The 15,830-nt window shown below is 45.8% G+C and overlaps 1 protein-coding gene across 2 annotated transcripts in view; it reads left to right on the top strand.

Moving 5' to 3' along the window:
- Positions 1 to 15,830, top strand: part of LOC124043178 (ataxin-1-like) — a 206,055-nt gene that overhangs the window by 136,026 nt on the left and 54,199 nt on the right. For both annotated transcript variants that reach the window (XM_046361455.1, XM_046361456.1), the window contains one exon: positions 3,191 to 3,303. The gene's annotated coding sequence lies outside the window, so the exon portion shown is untranslated. The remainder of the gene's footprint in view (positions 1 to 3,190; positions 3,304 to 15,830) is intronic.

The raw sequence follows: 15,830 nt of genomic DNA, 5'->3' as shown, positions 1-15,830 counted from the left end.
TAATCATCCAATACTCAGTCAGCGTAATCATCCAATACTCAGTCAGCGTAATCATCCAATACTCAGTCAGCGTAATCATCCAATACTCAGTCAGTGTAATCATCCAATACTCAGTCAGTGTAATCATCCAATACTCAGTCAGTGTAATCATCCAATACTCAGTCAGTGTAATCATCCAATACTCAGTCAGCGTAATCATCCAATACTCAGTCAGTGTAATGATTCAATACTCAGTCAGTCAGCGTAATGATTCAATACTCAGTCAGTCAGCGTAATGATTCAATACTCAGTCAGTCAGCGTAATGATTCAATACTCAGTCAGCGTAATGATTCAATATTCAGTCAGTGTAATGATTCAATACTCAGTCAGCGTAATGATTCAATACTCAGTCAGTGTAATGATTCAATACTCAGTCAGTCAGCGTAATGATTCAATACTCAGTCAGTCAGCGTAATGATTCAATACTCAGTCAGTCAGCGTAATGATTCAATACTCAGTCAGCGTAATCATCCAATACTCAGTCAGCATACTCAGTCAGCGTAATCATCCAATACTCCGTCAGCATACTCAGTCAGCGTAATCATCCAATACTCAGTCAGTGTAATGATTCAATACTCAGTCAGTGTAATGATTCAATACTCAGTCAGCGTAATGATTCAATACTCAGTCAGCGTAATCATCCAATACTCAGTCTGCGTAATCATCCAATACTCAGTCAGCGTAATCATCCAATACTCAGTCAGTGTAATGATTCAATACTCAGTCAGCGTAATGATTCAATACTCAGTCAGCGTAATCATCCAATACTCAGTCAGCGTAATCATCCAATATTCAGTCAGTGTAATCATCCAATACTCAGTCAGTGTAATCATCCAATACTCAGTCAGCGTAATCATCCAATACTCAGTCAGCGTAATCATCCAATACTCAGTCAGTGTAATGATTCAATACTCAGTCAGCGTAATGATTCAATACTCAGTCAGTGTAATGATTCAATACTCAGTCAGTCAGCGTAATGATTCAATACTCAGTCAGTCAGCGTAATGATTCAATACTCAGACAGTGTAATGATTCAATACTCAGTCAGCGTAATGATTCAATACTCAGTCAGTGTAATGATTCAATACTCAGTCAGTCAGCGTAATGATTCAATACTCAGTCAGTCAGCGTAATGATTCAATAATGATTCAATACTCAGTCAGCATACTCAGTAATAATCATCCAATACTCAGTCAGCATACTCAATCAGCGTAATCATCCAATACTCAGTCAGTGTAATGATACTCAATCAGTCAGCGTAATCATCCAATACTCAGTCAGTGTAATCATCCAATATTAATGATTCAATACTCAGTCAGTGTAATGATTCAATACTCAGTCAGCGTAATCATCCAATACTCAGTCAGCGTAATCATCCAATACTCAGTCAGCGTAATCATCCAATATTCAGTCAGCTTAATCATCCAATACTCAGTCAGTGTAATGATTCAATACTCAGTCAGTGTAATGATTCAATACTCAGTCAGCGTAATCATCCAATACTCAGTCAGCGTAATCATCCAATATTCAGTCAGCGTAATCATCCAATACTCAGTCAGCATACTCAGTCAGCGTAATGATTCAATACTCAGTCAGTGTAATGATTCAATACTCAGTCAGCGTAATCATCCAATATTCAGTCAGCTTAATCATCCAATACTCAGTCAGCGTAATCATCCAATACTCAGTCAGTGTAATGATTCAATACTCAGTCAGCGTAATCATCCAATACTCAGTCAGCGTAATCATCCAATACTCAGTCAGTGTAATCATCCAATACTCAGTCAGTGTAATCATCCAATACTCAGTCAGTGTAATGATTCAATACTCAGTCAGTGTAATGATTCAATACTCAGTCAGTGTAATCATCCAATACTCAGTCAGTGTAATGATTCGATACTCAGTCAGTGTAATGATTCAATACTCAGTCAGTGTAATCATTCAATACTCAGTCAGCGTAATCATCCAATACTCAGTCAGCGTAATGATTCAATACTCAGTCAGCGTAATGATTCAATACTCAGTCAGTGTAATGATTCAATACTCAGTCAGCGTAATGATTCAATACTCAGTCAGCGTAATCATCCAATACTCAGTCAGCGTAATCATCCAATACTCAGTCAGCGTAATGATTCAATACTCAGTCAGCATAATGATTCAATACTCAGTCAAGGTCTTCATTCATACACAGCCACCCTCAGAATCACTTCCACTACCTGAGGCTAAATCATTTGAGACATTATGGATTACTCACTCTATCATTTACAAACACACTGCCATGTTCTGGTATTATTGATCTACCTACCTGTCTTAGTACCATAAGACTGACTGTCTGGCTAACTGACTCTCTCTCTCTCTCTCTCTCTCTCTCTCTCTCTCTCTCTCTCTCTCTCTCTCTCTCTCTCTCTCTCTCTCTTTCTCTTTCTCTTTCTCTCTCTCTCAATTCAATCTCCCTCCCTCCCTCCCCACCTCTCCCTCTCCCTGTCAGGGAAGCAGGATGTCTAGGGAGGATGTACTATAATGCTTTAGCCCCAGTATACAGACAGAGCTCAGACAACAACACATCAAGCAGGAGACTAGCTCTGTCTGTCTGTCTGTCTGTCTGTCTGTCTGTCTGTCTGTCTGTCTGTCTGTCTGTCTGTCTGTCTGTCTGTCTGTCTGTCTGTCTGTCTGTCTGTCTGTCTGTCTGTCTGTCTGTCTTTCTTTTCTTTCTCTCTCTCTCTCTCTCTCTCTCTCTCTCTCTCTCTCTCTCTCTCTCTCTCTCTCTCTCTCTGTGTCTCTCTCTCTCTGTGTCTCTCTCTCTCACCCTGCACCTGTCTCTCTCTCCTCAGCTAGTGTTTACCTGTCTCTCTCTCCTCAGCTAGTGTGTACCTGTCTCTCTCTCCTCGGGTAGTGTTTACCTGTCTCTCACTCCTCAGCTAATGTTTACCTGTCTCTCTCTCCTCAGCTAGTGTTTACCTGTCTCTCTCTCCTCAGTTAGTGTTTACCTGTCTCTCTCTCCTCAGCTAGTGTTTACCTGTCTCTCTCTCCTCAGCTAATGTTTACCTGTCTCTCACTCCTCAGCTAATGTTTACCTGTCTCTCTCTCCTCAGCTAATGTTTACCTGTCTCTCGCTCCTCAGCTAATGTTTACCTGTCTCTCTCTCCTCAGGTAGTGCTGGGGCCCTGAGAGGAAGCAGTGCTGTGTTCTGATTGGAGGACCCCTTCATGGACTGCATCCCATGCTGACACACAGGAGGGACTGGAGGAATTCTGTTGAATGCGGTAGGACCCCCTAAATCCCTCCTCATCCCCTCCCTTATCATACAATGAACATTCTACCTGCATCTGTGTGTCGTGAAATCGACATCTGAGTCGTGGGAGTGTTGTTGCTCCGTATCTCTAAAACACACTACATGACCAAAAGTATAGAACACCCTGCACACATCTTATAACACCCTGCATGTGCCTTAGAAGACCCTGCTCCCATCTTAGAACACCCTGCATGTGCCTTAGAAGACCCTGCTCCTATCTTAGAACAGCCTGCATGTGCCTTAGAACACCCTGCACACATCTTAGAACATCCTGCATGTGCCTTAGAACACCCTGCACACATCTTAGAACACCCTGCATGTGCCTTAGAACACCCTGCACACATCTTAGAACATCCTGCATGTGCCTTAGAACACCCTGCACACATCTTAGAACACCCTGCACACATCTTAGAACACCCTGCATGTGCCTTAGAACAGCCTGCACACATCTTAGAACATCCTGCATGTGCCTTAGAACACCCTGCACACATCTTAGAACATCCTGCATGTGCCTTAGAACAGCCTGCACACATCTTAGAACATCCTGCATGTGCCTTAGAACACCCTGCACACATCTTAGAACATCCTGCATGTGCCTTAGAACACCCTGCACACATCTTAGAACACCCTGCATGTGCCTTAGAACAGCCTGAACACACCTTAAAACATCCTGCATGTGCCTTAGAACAGCCTGCACACATCTTAGAACATCCTGCATGTGCCTTAGAACAGCCTGCACACATCTTAGAACATCCTGCATGTGCCTTAGAACAGCCTGCACACATCTTAGAACACCCTGCACACATCTTAGAACATCCTGCATGTGCCTTAAAACACCCTGCACCCGTGATAGAACACCTTGCACCCGTGATAGAACACCTTGCACCCGTGATAGAACACCTTGCCCCCATGATAGAACACCCTGCACCCGTGATAGAACACCTTGCCCCTGTGATAGAACACCCTGTACTCGTGATAGAACACCTTGCCCCTGTGATACAACACCTTGCACCCGTGATAGAACACCTTGCCCCCGTGATAGAACACCCTGCACCCATCATAAACACGCTGCACCTGTGATAGAACACCTTGCCCCCGTGATAGAACACCCTGCCCCCGTGATAGAACACCCTGCACCCGTGATAGAACACCTTGCCCCCGTGATAGAACACCCTGCACCCGTGATAGAACACCTTGCCCCCGTGATAGAACACCCTGCACACATCTTATAACACCCTGCATGTGCCTTAGAAGACCCTGCTCCCATCTTAGAACACCCTGCATGTGCCTTAGAAGACCCTGCTCCTATCTTAGAACAGCCTGCATGTGCCTTAGAACACCCTGCACACATCTTAGAACATCCTGCATGTGCCTTAGAACACCCTGCACACATCTTAGAACACCCTGCATGTGCCTTAGAACACCCTGCACACATCTTAGAACATCCTGCATGTGCCTTAGAACACCCTGCACACATCTTAGAACACCCTGCATGTGCCTTAGAACACCCTGCACACATCTTAGAACACCCTGCATGTGCCTTAGAACAGCCTGCACACATCTTAGAACATCCTGCATGTGCCTTAGAACACCCTGCACACATCTTAGAACATCCTGCATGTGCCTTAGAACAGCCTGCACACATCTTAGAACATCCTGCATGTGCCTTAGAACACCCTGCACACATCTTAGAACATCCTGCATGTGCCTTAGAACACCCTGCACACATCTTAGAACACCCTGCATGTGCCTTAGAACAGCCTGAACACACCTTAGAACATCCTGCATGTGCCTTAGAACAGCCTGCACACATCTTAGAACATCCTGCATGTGCCTTAGAACAGCCTGCACACATCTTAGAACACCCTGCACACATCTTAGAACATCCTGCATGTGCCTTAAAACACCCTGCACCCGTGATAGAACACCTTGCACCCGTGATAGAACACCTTGCACCCGTGATAGAACACCTTGCCCCCATGATAGAACACCCTGCACCCGTGATAGAACACCTTGCCCCTGTGATAGAACACCCTGTACTCGTGATAGAACACCTTGCCCCTGTGATACAACACCTTGCACCCGTGATAGAACACCTTGCCCCCGTGATAGAACACCCTGCACCCATCATAAACACGCTGCACCTGTGATAGAACACCTTGCCCCCGTGATAGAACACCCTGCCCCCGTGATAGAACACCCTGCACCCGTGATAGAACACCTTGCCCCCGTGATAGAACACCCTGCACCCGTGATAGAACACCTTGCCCCCGTGATAGAACACCCTGCACCCGTGATAGAACACCTTGCCCCCGTGATAGAACACCCTGCACCCGTGATAGAACACCCTGCACCCGTGATAGAACACCCTGCACCCGTGATAGAACACCCTGCGCCTGTGATAGAACACCTTGCCCCCGTGATAGAAGACACTCAACCCGTGACAGAACACCTTGCCCCTGTGATAGAATACCTTGCACCCGTGATAGAACACCCTGCACCCATGATAAAACACCTTGCACCCGTGATAGAACACCTTGCACCTGTGATAGAACACCTTGCACCCGTGATAGAACACCTTGCACCCGTGATAGAACACCTTGCACCCGTGATAGAACACACTGCACACATCTTAGAACATCCGGCATGTGCCTTAGAACAGCCTGCACACATCTTAGAACATCCTGCATGTGCCTTAGAACACCTTGCACACATCTTAGAACATCCTGCATGTGCCTTAGAACACCCTGCACACATCTTAGAACACCCTGCATGTGCCTTAGAACAGCCTGAACACATCTTAGAACACCCTGCATGTGCCTTAGAACAGCCTGCACACATCTTAGAACATCCTGCATGTGCCTTAGAACAGCCTGCACACATCTTAGAACACCCTGCACACATCTTAGAACATCCTGCATGTGCCTTAAAACACCCTGCACCCGTGATAGAACACCTTGCACCCGTGATAGAACACCTTGCACCCGTGATAGAACACCCTGCCCCCGTGATAGAACACCCTGCCCCGTGATAGAACACCCTGCACCCGTGATAGAACACCCTGCACCCGTGATAGAACACCTTGCCCCTGTGATAGAACACCCTGTACTCGTGATAGAACACCTTGCCCCCGTGATAGAACACGTTGCACCCGTGATAGAACACCTTGCACCTGTGATAGAACACCCTGCACCCGTGATAGAACACCTTGCACCCGTAATAGAACACCCTGCCCCCGTGATAGAACACCCTGCACCCGTGATAGAACACCCTGCACCCGTGATAGAACACCTTGCCCCTGTGATAGAACACCCTGTACTCGTGATAGAACACCTTGCCCCCGTGATAGAACACGTTGCACCCGTGTTAGAACACCTTGCACCTGTGATAGAACACCCTGCACCCGTGATAGAACACCTTGCACCCGTGATAGAACACCCTGCACCCGTGATAGAACACCTTGCCCCCATGATAGAACACCCTTCACCCGTGATAGAACACCCTGCACCCGTGATAGAACACCCTGCACCTGTGATAGAACACCTTGCACCCGTAATAGAACACCCTGCACCCGTGATAGAACACCTTGCCCCCGTGATAGAACACCCTGCACCCGTGATAGAACACCTTGCACCCGTAATAGAACACCCTGCACCCGTGATAGAACACCCTGCACCCGTGATAGAACACCCTGCACCCGTGATAGAACACCCTGCACCCGTGATAGAACACCCTGCACCCGTGATAGAACACCCTGCACCCGTGATAGAACACCCTGCACCCGTGATAGAACACCTTGCCCCCGTGATAGAACACCCTGCACCCGTGATAGAACACCTTGCACCCGTAATAGAACACCCTGCACCCGTGATAGAACACCCTGCACCCGTGATAGAACACCTTGCACCCGTAATAGAACACCCTGCACCCGTGATAGAACACCCTGCACCCGTGATAGAACACCCTGCACCCGTGATAGAACACCCTGCAAAAAACAGCAGATTATGTACTACCGATGCAGGATGCTAATTTTCTCAAATCAAAAACAATAGCAAATGCTCCAGTGGCGCTACTCCGCCTATCGCGGTTCTCAGCTTTAATGTATGGCTACGTTCCATGTCAGTGAGAACCTAATGGTAACAGATAGCAGCCCACTGACTCTGAAGCTGGCTGAGTGTCTTTCTTTATCAATGGGATACAACTCTCTCTATGCTAGCCTGGTTAAACCGGATTTCAGTCAGTGTCGGTGAGAACCTAATGGTTCCTGAGTGTCTTTTAAATCAGAATCAGCTCTCAATACTATCCGGCTTAAACTAGACCTACGTAGTCCATCATGGCTTGATTCACAGGGTTGGTAATTCATCTGAAAGTCATTCTCCCTGCCCAGATGCCTAAAGCACTCTGATGAAATTGTAATCCTGAAATATGTTTTTTTTTTTACTTTGTTTTTTAGATCTGCTCGTTCGTTACCTTATATAAGTGTTCTCCAAACAGTCGATCGCGAAACATTCCTATAAAAAACAACAACGATAAAGCCTTGCACTCCTAATGTTTCTGTCTCGGCTGTTGGCAGAAGGTGCACTTGTTTCAGCTGCCCTGCACGCCGGATAGGCAAAGTGTTCCCATGTTTAACCTTGCATGTGTCTGAAAGCACAAACTCCGCATACCTATGGGCCTACCACTAGCCAATCAGATTGTTCATATCACCGTGTCTGCTCTCTGAAGCTTCCTCGAGCACACAGCAAAGTAAGTTGATACTACTGTGATAATTCAAAACATCTAAAACCACGACTAAAGACAGAGACTGTCAACGAATTCAGCAAAGAGCTGCAGTTTTTATGTGTGAGTTCATGTTGAAGTTTTTATGTGTGAGTTCATGTTGAAGTTTTTATTCAACACTGTCAACACTTTTATAAGCCATGAAATGTGCTTCTACCAGCACTACATCTTCTTTCAACGAGTAGCAAAGTGTATGGATAAGCTTGCGTTGTTATTATTACAGGGTTGTGTCTTTTTTAATCATATTTTTCATAACTTTCTCTGGTCATAGGAGTAACAACATGAGGCGTTGATTCGTCAGTCTAACGCCTCGATCAGACCAAAAGTGTCATTGCGTTTTGGTTCACCAGGATGTACATTCATTTCCAATGGAACGCTGCGTTTGCCTTGCAGCATTGCGTTGCAGGGGCAGTTGCAGTGCGTTCTGGGTGATGCGTACCTGGATAAATCCAACGTATGCATCAAATTGTACTCGTAGACGTGACAGAAATAGTAGCAAAAGGTGAGAGTTGAACTGTTGTTGCTCACATATCCAGTAACATTTTTGGAATTACATAATTTATTACGCAGCTTTGATGCGATGACTCTGTCAGTCTGATCAAGGCGTTAGCTGAGGGATGGTCAGAGCTTTCCCTCCGCTGGGTCGTCACTAGTTACCACAGCCACAAAATCATTAACCTTAAACCTATGCCTAACCTTAACCACACAGTTCACATTATGCCTAACCCTAACCTTGAATTCATTTTTGTCTTCATGAATCTTTACGATATATATAATTTTGGACTTTGTGGCTGAGCTATCTAGTGGAAACACAGACTGAGCATCAGATACATGCCAATAAAATAAAGTGAAGAAATTATTTCAATCTATGCTCAATCAGCTGTTCCACAAATGATGATCTATTACCAGAGTGATCTTATACCTCAAGTATTTTTATATCATTTTTGAAAGTGTCTGAGAAGTTAAACAGAACAACTAAAGGCTTCCTTGGAACTATGGCAATGCAGCCTTAGGCAAAAACACAACCAGAAACAGTGGGCTCAGGGCTAGATGTCCAGTCCTATGGTCCTGAGAACAGGGACTAGTTACCTGGTGCTAACATAGACTCCAGGTGTCTAATAGCATAGACCCCTGGTGACCATTAGCATAGACCCCTGGTGACCACTAGCATAGACTCCTGGTGACCACTAGCATAGACCCCTGGTGACCACTAGCATAGACCCCTGGTGACCACTAGCATAGACCCCTGGTGTCCACTAGCATAGACCCCTGGTGACCATTAGCATAGACCCCTGGTGACCACTAGCATAGACCCCTGGTGTATAATAGCATAGACCCCTTGTGTCCACTAGCGTAGACCCCTGGTGTCCACTAGCATAGACCCCTGGTGTCTAATAGCATAGACCCCTGGTGTCTAATAGCATAGACCCCTGGTGTATAATAGCATAGACCCCTGGTGTATAATAGCATAGACCCCTGGTGTATAATAGCATAGACCCCTGGTGTATAATAGCATAGACCCCTGGTGTCTAATAGCATAGACCCCTGGTGTCCACTAGCATAGACCCCTGGTGACCACTAGCATAGACCCCTGGTGTCTAATAGCATAGACCCCTGGTGTATAATAGCATAGACCCCTGGTGTCCACTAGCATAGACCCCTGGTGTCTAATAGCATAGACCCCTGCTGTCCACTAGCATAGACCCCTGGTGTCTAATAGCATAGACCCCTGGTGTCTAATAGCATAGACTCCTGGTGTTCCCTAGCATAGACTTCTAGTGTCCACTAGCATAGACCCCTGGTGTCTAAAAGCATAGACCCCTGGTGTATAATAGCATAGACCCCTGGTGTCCACTAGCATAGACTTCTAGTGTCCACTAGCATAGACCCCTGGTGTCTAATAGCATAGACCCCTGCTGTCTAATAGCATAGACCCCTGGTGTCCACTAGCATAGACTTCTGGTGTCTAATAGCATAGACCCCTGGTGTCCACTAGTATAGACCCCTGGTGTCTAATAGCATAGACCCTTGCTGTCTAATAGCATAGACCCCTTGGTGTCCACTAGCATAGGCCCCTGGTGTCCCCTTTAAAAACTCATGTCTCTCTGCCGGGTCTGTCCCTCCCTCAGCAACTCTGCAACTCAACACTTGCAGGGTAGTGTGTGTGTGTGTGTGTGTGTGTGTGTGTGTGTGTGTGTGTGTGTGTGTGTGTGTGTGTGTGTGTGTGTGTGTGTGTGTGTGTGTGTGTGTGTGTGTGTGTGTGTGTGTGTGTGTGTGTGTGTGTGTGTGTGTGTGTGTGTGTGTGTGTGTGTGTGTGTGTGTGTGTGTGTGTGTGCATGAGCTTATAGAGGACGACATAATGGAATGCCACGGCTCTGTCTGCCAAGAGCACTTTTCCCATGTGCCCAGGAGCCAAGACTTCCCCCATCCAGCCAATAATAGCACTGGTGTCCTCTCTCTCTCACACACACACACACACACACACACACACACACACACACACACACACACACACACACACACACACACACACACACACACACACACACACACACACACACACACACACACACACACACACACAGTGCCAGATAAAGAGTGCTGTAATGGCTGCCTCCAAAGAGAGACTTCAAGTGCGACATCTTGCCCTGGGGTCCTTAGCAACAGTGTGTTTTTCTGTGTCGTACAGACACACGCTCATACATACACACTCCCGTCTGATCCCTCTCCACCTACACACTGCCGCCCAACACACACACATTCATCCTCACTCACACACACACAGAGGCAATGAATCAATTCCCTAATCAATTGCCAGAGGAGGGGGAGGTTGTCTGCGTGGCTTTTATCAGGTAATAGATCTCTCTGTAGTTGTACCTGATCTGGGCCACAGAGCCAGCCAACCAGTTTCCTCGTCACTCCTTTCTTCTCCTCCCTCCCTCCCTCCATCCCGCCCTCCCTCCCTCTGCAGTGATTTTGTGAATGCCTGAACAAGGTTACCATACTGCATTACTGCTACCAGACATAGGTTTAAATAGTATTCATTTTCTTTCAAAATGTTTAAGATACACTTGATTGAGCTTGGTGCATTTTATTTTATTCGTTTTGGGGTAATTTTTGTATTTGTATATATTTTTTACTGCATCGTTGGGAAGGGCTCGTAAAGCCATCATTTCACGGTGTAGTCTACACCAGTTGTATTTGGCGCATTTCACAAATACAATTTGATTTGATTTGATAACTAACTGAAATGGTTGCCATGGTGAGGGAACTCGACAATACTTACGTCACCTTGATTTGATTTGGAAACTAACTGGGTAACTGAAATGGTTGCCATGGTGAGGGGACTCGACAATACTTACATCACCTTGATTTGATTTGGAAACTAACTGAAATGGTTGCCATGGTGAGGGGACTCGACAATACTTACGTCACCTTGATTTGATTTGGAAGCTAACTGGGTAACTGAAATGGTTACTATGGTGAGGGGACTCGACAATACTTACGTCACCTTGATTTGATTTGGAAGCTAACTGGGTAACTGAAATGGTTGCCATGGTGAGGGGACTCGACAATACTTACGTCACCTTGATTTGATTTGGAAGCTAACTGGGTAACTGAAATGGTTGCTATGGTGAGGGGACTCGACAATACTTATGTCACCTTGATTTGATTTGGAAGCTAACTGGATAACTGAAATGGTTGCCATGGTGAGGGGACTCGACAATACTTACGTCACCTTGATTTGATTTGGAAGCTAACTGGGTAACTGAAATGGTTACTATGGTGAGGGCACTTCGATGACACCTACCTTTACCACGTCACCTGGCTCAAAGGGACCTCCGTAACCAACGGAAACAGTGACGCTGCAGCTGCAGCGAGTTCATAGAGTTCATTCCTATCCACATCTAATCTGCCAGTATTCTACCGGTCATCATCATAGCACTAAACCGTTAAATTAGCCGTAAATTACAACTGCAGGCGAGTTCTGTTATATGAATGCATTGTTCCTGCTGTTCAGTTGTCTAAATGTGGGATTTCCCTCTCTGAGGACCTTCCTAGACTCTCTACCCCATGGGTTGTGCTAGCCCTGTTTTTAAAGGTGTTTGTACTGGTTAGTGATCGCTCGTGTGTGTGTGTGTGTGTGTGTGTGTGTGTGTGTGTGTGTGTGTGTGTGTGTGTGTGTGTGTGTGTGTGTGTGTGTGTGTGTGTGTGTGTGTGTGTGTGTGTGTGTGTGTGTGTGTGTGTGTGTGTGTGTGTGTGTGTGTGTGTGTGTGTGTTTGTTTGTGTGTTCATGTGTGTATCTGTGTGTAGGCTGCTCTCTCCCTCTCCGTGTGCCAGGTCCTCTGGTTCCCATGCTATCAGATGTCAGTCTGTTTATGGAGTTAGGGGGCCAGAGGGCAGTGTGTGTGTGTGTGTGTGTGTGTGTGTGTGTGTGTGTGTGTGTGTGTGTGTGTGTGTGTGTGTGTGTGTGTGTGTGTGTGTGTGTGTGTGTGTGTGTGTGTGTGTGTGTGTGTGTGTGTGTGTGCGTGCATGCATAACTCACACTCCCTGTTTATTAGCTTAGGCCTGTCTAAATGTTTGATTTGTCACAAATAAATGATAACTGCCAATTAAAATGGCCGCCGGGCCTCGAGGGAAGCCACAGTTTGTGTGCCAAATGGCACCCTATGTAGTGCACTACTTAAGAGCCCTATGTAAGAGCCCTGTGTAATAACGGACCAGTTCAATAATTCCCTTCACTATGGAAACATTGAATAAACCCACTTTTCTGTCCATTATAACAGCAGAATAACATGCTGCAATCATCTATTCTACCGTACACAGAAACTGTGTACATTATGATTGGAGACAGTGTGCGTGTGTGTGTGTATGTGTGGAGGAGTGGTTGTCCAACATCTGCCATTGTCCGTCCCAGTGGTGTCCTCGAAACCGGGGCAACCGTGGCCCTGTCTGTTCTGCCTCAGGAGCGTAGGGACAGTACACCTTCTCCCAGCATGTAACCTCTTACCTACGTAGAACTTGTCCTCTTGTCAAACACACAAAGCCTTCCTCTGAGTGATGGCCCTCACACTGCGTGTGTGTGTGTGTGTGTGTGTGTGTGTGTGTGTGTGTGTGTGTGTGTGTGTGTGTGTGTGTGTGTGTGTGTGTGTGTGTGTGTGTGTGTGTGTGTGTGTGTGTGTGTGTGTGTGTGTGTGTGTGTGTGTGTGTGTGTGTGTGCCCCAGTTTTGAGACACATGTTTTGCTTGTTTCCCATGTTTCATCAAATAGACACATGCAGAGCATTGGGAAAGTATTCAGACCCCTTTCTTTTTTCCACATTTTGTTACGTTACAGCTTTATTCTAAAATGGATTAAATAAAAACATCATCAAAATACCTCATTTACATAAGTATACAGACCCTTTGCTATGAGACTCGAAATTGATCTTGGGTGCATCCTGTTTCCATTGATCATCCTTGAGATGTTTCTACAACTTGATTGGAGTCCACCTGTGGTAAATTCAATTGATTGGACATGATTTGGAAAGGCACACACCTGTCTATATAAGGTCCCACAGTTGACAGTGCGCGTCAGAGCAAAGACCAAGCCATGAGGTTCGAAGGAAGGGTTGACGCAGAGATCTGGGGAAGGGTACCCAAACATTTCTACAGCAATGGAGGTCCCCAAGAACACAGTGGCCTCCATCATTCTTCAATGGAAGAAGTTTGGAACCACCAAGTCTCTTCCTAGAGCTGGCCGCCCGGCCAAACGGGGGAGAAGGGCCTTGTCCAGGGAGGTGACCCAGGACCCAATGGTCACTCTAACAGAGTTCCTCTGTGGAGATGGGAGAACCTCCAAGAAGGACAACCATCTCTGCAGCACTCCACCAATCAGGCCTGTATGGTAGAGTGACCAGACGGAAGACTCTCCTCAGTAAAAGGCACATGACAGCTCGCTTGGAGTTTGCCAAAAGGCACCTAAAGGACACTTAGACCATGAGAAACAAGATTATCTTGGTGTGATGAAACCAAGATTGAACACTTTGGCCTGAATGCCAAGCGTCAAGTCTGAAGGAAACCTGGCACCATCTCTACGGTGAAGCATGGTGGTGGCAGCATCGTGCTTTGGGGATGTTTTTCAGCGGCAAGAACCGGGAGACTAGTCAGAATCAAGGGACCGGCGCAAAAGTACAGAGAGATCCTTAATGAAAACCAGCTGCAGAGAGCTCAGGATCTCAGACTGGGGCGAAGGTTCACCTTCCAACAGGACAACGACCCTAAGCACACAGCCAGTACAACGCATGAGTGGCTTTGGGACAAGTCTCTGAATGTCCATGAGTGGCCCAGCCTTGAGTAGCCCAGCCTTGAACCCGATCGAACATCTCTGGAGAGACCTGAAAATAGCTGTGCAGCGATGCTCCCCATCCAACCTGACAGAGTTTGAGGGGATCTGCAGAGAAGAATGGGAGAAACTCCCCAAATACAGTTGTGCCAAGCTTGTAGCGTCATAACCAAGAAGACTCGAGGCTGTAATCGCTGCCAAAGGTGCTTCAACAAAGTACTGAGTAAAGGGTCTGAATACTTATGTAAATGTGATATTTACATTTTTATTTACATTTCTAAAAACCAGTTTTTGCTTTGTCATTAAGGGATATTGTGTGTAGGTTGATGAGGGGACAAAACAATTTGATCCATTTTAGAATAAGGCTGTAACGTAACAACGTGGAACAGGTGAAGGACTCTTTCTGAATGTTTATGGAAGTTTAGGGACCTAGAAAATCTGTGACGTGGAGAATGCGGACGGACTCACGAAATCCAGACATCAAAACGGAATTCGACAATATTAAAACATGTATTGAACCTAGTAAGGAATAAACTAAATCTATTTAAAATGTATTAATTTGTACAAGCGTATCATAAGTCATGAACAGAATGCATCAGTGATTTGTATTTCCTGTCTGGAGAGGAAAACGGCATGAGATTTCACTTCTCTGTGAGTGTGTGTGTGTGTGTGTGTGTGTGTGTGTGTGTGTGTGTGTGTGTGTGTGTGTGTGTGTGTGTGTGTGTGTGTGTGTGTGTGTGTGTGTGTGTGTGTGTGTGTGTGTGTGTGTGTGTGTGTGTGTGTGTGTGTGTGTGTGTGTGCGGTGCGCACGTCTACCAGCTTGTGTAGTGATTAGCGATGATGCTAATGAAAACCATTCCAAAATAGCCTATGCTAACCTGGCCGAATGATATAATAATAATATATGCCATTTAGCAGACGCTTTTATCCAAAGCGACTTACAGTCATGTGTGCATACATTCTACGTATGGGTGGTCCCGGGGATCGAACCCACTACCCTGGCGTTACAAGCGCCATGCTCTACCGATATCATGATTATTTGCATCATATGTGCACTACAAAAACACAGCTAAACAATAGCCTCTTGCTAGGTAGTCATTTTCCCAGACCTCAAAAATGGTCTCCTGATGTGGATTAAGCATTGTTGTGGATTTAGAACAATTTAGTTGTTTTTCTATTTAAAGAAAAAAGGTTGGTTTTGAGAGCAAACGCCTGAAAAAACAAGGGAAATTCCAAAACCTGGAAAAACTAAACAGAGAAAAAACGAATTTGGGGAAAAAACTAAACGGAATTAAGCAAAAACATCTAACATGTTTTGTAGAGGCCTATGCAAGGTTGTTGTTTGATCAGTTTCGGTGACCGCTTTCATGTCATTTTAAATAGTCATTTGAATTT

Source organism: Oncorhynchus gorbuscha, linkage group LG09 (assembly GCF_021184085.1).
Source record: "Oncorhynchus gorbuscha isolate QuinsamMale2020 ecotype Even-year linkage group LG09, OgorEven_v1.0, whole genome shotgun sequence".
NCBI lineage: Eukaryota > Metazoa > Chordata > Actinopteri > Salmoniformes > Salmonidae > Oncorhynchus > Oncorhynchus gorbuscha.
Note: the sequence above shows the minus strand (reverse complement) of the source record. Positions and strands in the feature narration are given on the sequence as shown.